The 5,976-nt window shown below is 42.5% G+C and overlaps 1 pseudogene; it reads right to left on the bottom strand.

Annotated features, from left to right (window-relative positions):
* Positions 1-505: 505 nt before the first annotated feature.
* LOC109388836 (microtubule-associated protein RP/EB family member 1 pseudogene) lies at positions 506-2,994 on the bottom strand (annotated as a pseudogene).
* Positions 2,995-5,976: the final 2,982 nt, after the last annotated feature.

Raw genomic sequence — 5,976 nt, 5'->3', positions numbered from 1 at the left:
TCTATCCCTGGCCAACAGGACTAAATGGAGACCCTTCGGTTAAGCCCACTTAATGACCCATCTCAGTGAGCTGTTGGCAGGAGTCTCTGTACTGGCAGCTGACTCCCACCCAAGTGGCACTGGTTATCCCTGCTTTGAAAACTCGGGTCTAATAAGTCCTTGGAGGAAGGCCGGAAACTGGGACACAGTCCTGGTCATGGCAGGCAGGGCTGGACTGAGATAGTTCATTCATATACTCATTCATTGAAAAATTTGAAAACCAAGGGCTCTGCCTCTGGAGAATTAATGATGGTTTTCTTAAGCCTATTTTTCTCTGGCTTTTGCCTCCGTGGTGTAACCAAGGCATGTTATGTACTTATTTGAACAAGGATATGTAGGAAAGAAAAACAGATGAACAGGTGGAGCAAAATCTTTTCTTTTTTTTTTTTTTTAAAGATTTTTTATTGGGGAATTGGGGGATGGGAACAGTGCTGGGGAATTGGGGGAAGGAGAACTGGCCCTCATATGTGGGATCCGAACCGGGGCCCTCTGGCATCCCAAGCCAGTTCTTAACCATCGCGCCACTCGGCCGGCCCAGCAAAATCTTTTCAACATCTGTTTTGTGATTTATAAAATATGATGCTATGCCATTAAGGGATCTTCCCAGGAAAACATTGCTATTATACAGAAAAACATCTTAGAAAGACTGAAAATTGTGTTTGTACTTCTAAAACTGTTGAGTGTAACAGTAAGAAAAGAGATACTCCACTGCCATTTAGAAAAGGTTTCTAAAGCTCTTCCCTGACACGGGGCCATATTTTGGTAAATAGAATGAACCTGTCTTACCATCGGATTCTTTTCATTTAGTCATACATTTATTTTAATTGAATAATCTGTATATTATGCATACATCCAACATATTGGATGTATAATAAGCAACTATTAATAACACGAATTCCTTCATTTCTCCTGCTTGGCTTTCCTCATTCTTCAGTTCTTTTAAGATTTCATAACTGACTAGCCACCTACATCCTTCTTTCTTCTTCTTCTTCTTTTTTTACTCTTAAGGCATTTATTAAAACGTTCTCTGCCAAAATTTCACATTAGCTTAAAATTAAAATCAGTCTTTGCATTTCTTTGCTGAGGTCCCTACCTCAGCATATCACATAAAAACACCTTCTCCAGTCATCAGTGTTACCAGCATCCATTCGGTGAGCCCCACCGTCAGCCTCTTTGTTTCCTAGGTGAACCAACTAGATGTTAATACTGCTCGGCTACAAGGGAAAAGCTCCTAACTCAAACTTATCGGAGAAGTGAAACTTCTGCAAAGTGTACTTTAAGAAGAGGTACTTTTTGCTTATGAAAAGAAACCAGTGAGTCCTCTGAGGATAATAAAAGGGACTATTTTACTGTTAAGCACATGATTTGGAGTGAAGAATTCAATGTTGCTCTGATGGTCCGGGCTGTTAATATTTCTTGTTCCTCCTGTGGGCCCCCTCGGTCAGGTATCACAAAGCCTTCATCTATGGCATAGAGAATGTCCACAGTCCTCTGCAGTACAGGGTTGTTTTTCCCCCTCATTCTCCTGGCAAATCAATTCAATGTTCCTTAGCTTTCCAAAGTAGAAATCTCTCTCTTTCTCCAAGTCTTCGACAGTAAGTTTCAATACGTTGACCTGCTGCATCAGTTCGCGGCTTCGTCATCCCGGTTGCCCACACCAGGATTCTGTCGCGCCACACCCGGGCCAGCCTTCGGGGTTGCAGTAGGTGTGTTGCAATGGGCCTCTGTGAAGCTGCACTGCTAGAGCTGAGAGGTTTCTTCGGTTTGTTCAGAGCTGGAGCAACAAGGGAGGGAGCCGCTGAAGTATCTTGACCTTGTCTGGCAGCTATAGGGTCATAGTCTTTTCCATCATAATTGGCATCAAAAAACTTCTTGAACCACTGAACGAATTCAAAATTGTCCCGAAACTTTCCTTTTACTAATTTGTCCACAGGATTTATTTTGTCAACACTCATCCTCTTAAAACCTGCTTGTAGTATTTTGAAGTTCTGGATTTATTCATGTTCTAGCTTAGCTTGGAATTTCACTTTCTTCAAGGCAATGGAGCCAGGGAACAGCATGTCCGTAAACTGAAAATAGGGAGCCCCTGAGCGCAACTGTTCCATCTTTGTCAAATTCAACTACAGAGGCTCATTGATCCAGGCTAGCATGTCATGTTGATTTAGGTTATCGCTGGTGACTGACGTTGAATATACGGTCACTGCCATCTTCAGCTCTTGGGCGAACCCCGCCCGTACCCTGCACGTGTCCGGCTCTGGTTCTGTCTTCTTCTCGTTCAAACCGCCTGACCCCGCCCACGCGATGACTTCCCAGGCACCCTCCCCCCCGCCCCGCCCGGTTAGGCGTCGCTGTAAAGCCACCCTTCTTTCTTCTTACTTCAGCGATTTTTAGGCCTCTCAACTAATGTGTAGGTCATTGAATGCAGTAAAGAGTTTTCTTGTGTATTACCAGAGCATTTGTGTATAGCATTTGGCCTGGAAGGAGGAATCAGCTCTCCTTTCAGAATGTGTTTGTTGGGAAAGAATTCAGATAAGAAGTGATGTTTGAGCTCAGACCTAAAGGAGGTACATTCCAGGTTAAAAAAAAAAAAAAGTAGGGAAGGAAATCCAGGTCTAGTATGGGGTAAGAAAGAGCATGGAGGAAAGTGCAGGTGGCTTGTAAAGCTGCTGGGGTGCATAGTGAGGGCAGGCAGGGTTGCAGCGGGAGGTGTGACTGCGAACCTGGTCGCCAAGGACCTTATGGCCCCTGCATGTATGTCCTGCAGGCAACTCAGCTCCTTTGGAAGCTGGGGTTCTGGATTAGAATGGACTTCTATTTGGGGAATGTTAAGAATGAGGAACCTGATCAGATTTGCATTTTTGAAAGTGACTTGTGATGACAGCATGGGCAAGTCTTTTTTTTTCTTTTAATTGGGGAATCAGAGAAGTTGCTGTCCTTTTGTTCTTCAGTCTAGTTGTGGAGGGTGTCGCTTCACTGGCCTATGTTAGTATTGTGATCATTGTGCTCTTCCTGGCTGAGGCAGTAGGTCGCCGGCCATTGGACGGCTGCTTACAGCAGCTCATGCTGGCTGCCGGCCACTCACAGTAGCTCACGGCAGCCCACAGTAGCAGGGGCTGCAGCCTATGCCATCACCGGCAACCCACTGCAGCCCAGCTCCAGGTTGAGCTGTTGTTCACCATCTTAGCTGTAGAAGGCACAGCGTCACTGGCCCATGTGGGATCCGAACCGGTGGCACTGCTGCTCAGAGCTCACGCTCCCAAGCCAACTCTTAACCAACGAGCCACTCGGCTGGCCCTCAGCAAGTCTTAAAATTAACTTCCATTTCCTCACTTCTAGAGTAGTTACAATAGGTTTTGCACCAAGATTAGAAGAGATAATGTATATGAAAGTGCTAAATATATTTAAACTATTATTGTGTGACTTCTTTGAACCATAAATGAGTTAACATGCTTACTTTTTAAGAAGAGATCAGCTTTGTAATCATAGGCAAAATACACATGCTTGGTATTGTTACCTGATTTACATAGCTTTGCACTTCCTTAAACATGTTTTTTTTAAAAAATGGAAGCAGCTATTAGTATTTGTTGTTGGCTTTAGCTTCAACTCTAACTGCTACAAATTGGAAGACTAGGGGAGAGCTGATGAACATTATCGAAGAGGGAAAAAGAAGTTTGTTTTTTTCCCCCCAGTTGTGCATTCATTCTTTCAAGAGCCATTTAAAAAGAAAAATGTTTTCCATCTTCTCATAGCACGTAGCAAGTCAGGTGCCTGAAGACTTCATCATATTTAACAAAACCCAAAGAAGCATCAATTATGAGTGGGCGAATAGAAACCTGGTGTGTAAATAGCTAAATACTCAAAGGAGTAGATCAGGCATATTCTTCTGTGTGATAGTCATCTGATTTCATTCAGTGTGTTATTAAGGATGCTGGTTCTTAAAGAAAATCAGAACATTTTCAAAGCTTGCGTCTGAATCCTGCATCACTCCTTGGTGATGGTGTGACCCAACAAATCACATCACCTCTCTGAGCCCCTGCTTTCTCTGTACGATGGTGAGTATAGTAAGGTCTGCTTCATAGGCTGCTGGGAGGATGACCTGAGATCATGACTGAAGTCCTTATACAGTGGCTTGACAAATGACACGCACTCTGTAAGTTTTTATTAGGGCTATGAGAGGAACCACCCCAGCTGCAGAGCTAGCACTATTCTCTTCTGATGTTGGCATCAGACATTTCATTTCAAGTTGCTTCTGAACATGGATCTTAATTGACATTTAAAACTCAGGAGGAGGGTGGAAAAGAGGATTGAGTTTAGTCTATAAAAGGTCTTGAGCCTGAGGCGGTACCAGAGTTCAGTGCCTGCTTTGTGTTGCAGGGTCCAGATGATGGCTGGTCCCGCCAGCCTGATCAGGCCACAGGGACAGAACAGCAGTGCATAAAGGTGCTGAGGAAATGGCCATAGCCATGCTGTGGCGATGGCATGAATGGTGTCCAGGGACAAGACAACAGTCCACAGGGCTGCAGGTGTGAGAGTCAAACTGTCTTTATTCTTTTACTGTTGTATTTGGGATGGGTAGCAGCACTGTTTGGGGAGCCAGGGAAGGGAAGAGAGGGAATCTGTTGGGTGGAAATCTTACCTTTGAGCATCAGTTATATCAACACATTTCATGTTAGACTTTTGAATGGCAAATCAAGGAGGAGAAGGAAGACGGGCTCAGAGGAAAGGTTCTTTGCATGAGTTCAACATAGTGGCCAAAAGTTTATTTTTGCATTTCATCATGCATGTGCCTTGGAATTATGTTTTTTAAGAACCTGACTTCAGGAAACACAAACTTTCCAGGTAGCGCACAGCTGTTTCTAGCATCTTTGCCTTTGGCTGTTGTGACGCCATACTTTCTTGACAGTCAATATGAGCTCTGGTATGGATTTGATACCAAGTATTTTCATACCTCAGCCATAAAACAGGGCCTTCTGGAAAGCCAGATTCTGGTGCTCTGCCTTTCCCAACAGATGCCTGTCCACCACCCCTGAATCCACAAAAATGAAGGACGTGCACATCCTGAGTTAACCCCTTCCTCTGGGCCGCCAGGCACACAGCTGGAGTGTTGGTTGGCGATGGGCTCGATGCACAGCCCACCTGACTGAGCCCTGAATATGCTTAGGCTTGACCTACACTGGCAAAAAAATTTTTTTTTTGTAAGCGTATTTCTAGACATTTCAAGTGATTGACTCCTCTGAGGAAAAGTTACATTAAAAAAATATATGTATACACATATATTTAATTATTTCTTTTAAACCAGAACTGAAAAAAATTCTTTGCCACTGGGTAGAATTAAATCTAACAAGAAACCCTATGAGTTTTTATTGGTACCATTATTGTTTTCTTTGGCTCCATGTGTTATATTGATAAAATGACAAAAAAAAAGGAAAAAATTGTAAAAAAGGCAAATATTTTGTACAAAAATACAGTTTTAAAAGCTCTTTAAGTATATTTCATATAATTAAGAGTTGGCCTATATAGCTCTATATCTGCATATTTTTCCTACATTTGGGATTTTAGAAATGTAAGGTACTGTTTACACAGTATATGTTTAAGTTTTTTCTAAAGCCCAACAACCAGTGAAAATCTTTTTATGATTGGAGCATTCCATACTTTGGAAGATATGATTTGCATAACTGTACAGTTAGTTACTGGCTGAAAAAAATCTATGTGATTCAGTCCATTTGCATACTGAAAATCAATATCTCATATTGAGGGAACATTTTAGTTCCAAAGTCCTTGAGTAATGGTAGATGGTAAAGATCATTAGCTCTCAAGTTTTTCAGTAATTGGTTTTCAGTGCTTTTTTTCAATCTGGTGAGAAGGTGATGCAATCAGAAAGAAGTATCCTTTGCCTTTGAGAACCGTCCGAAAATTTGCTCATGTTATTATATCACA

This window comes from Hipposideros armiger, unplaced genomic scaffold, assembly GCF_001890085.2.
Source record: "Hipposideros armiger isolate ML-2016 unplaced genomic scaffold, ASM189008v1 scaffold_209, whole genome shotgun sequence".
Classification (NCBI taxonomy): Eukaryota; Metazoa; Chordata; class Mammalia; order Chiroptera; family Hipposideridae; genus Hipposideros; species Hipposideros armiger.
This window is presented reverse-complemented; position numbering and strand designations above follow the sequence as displayed.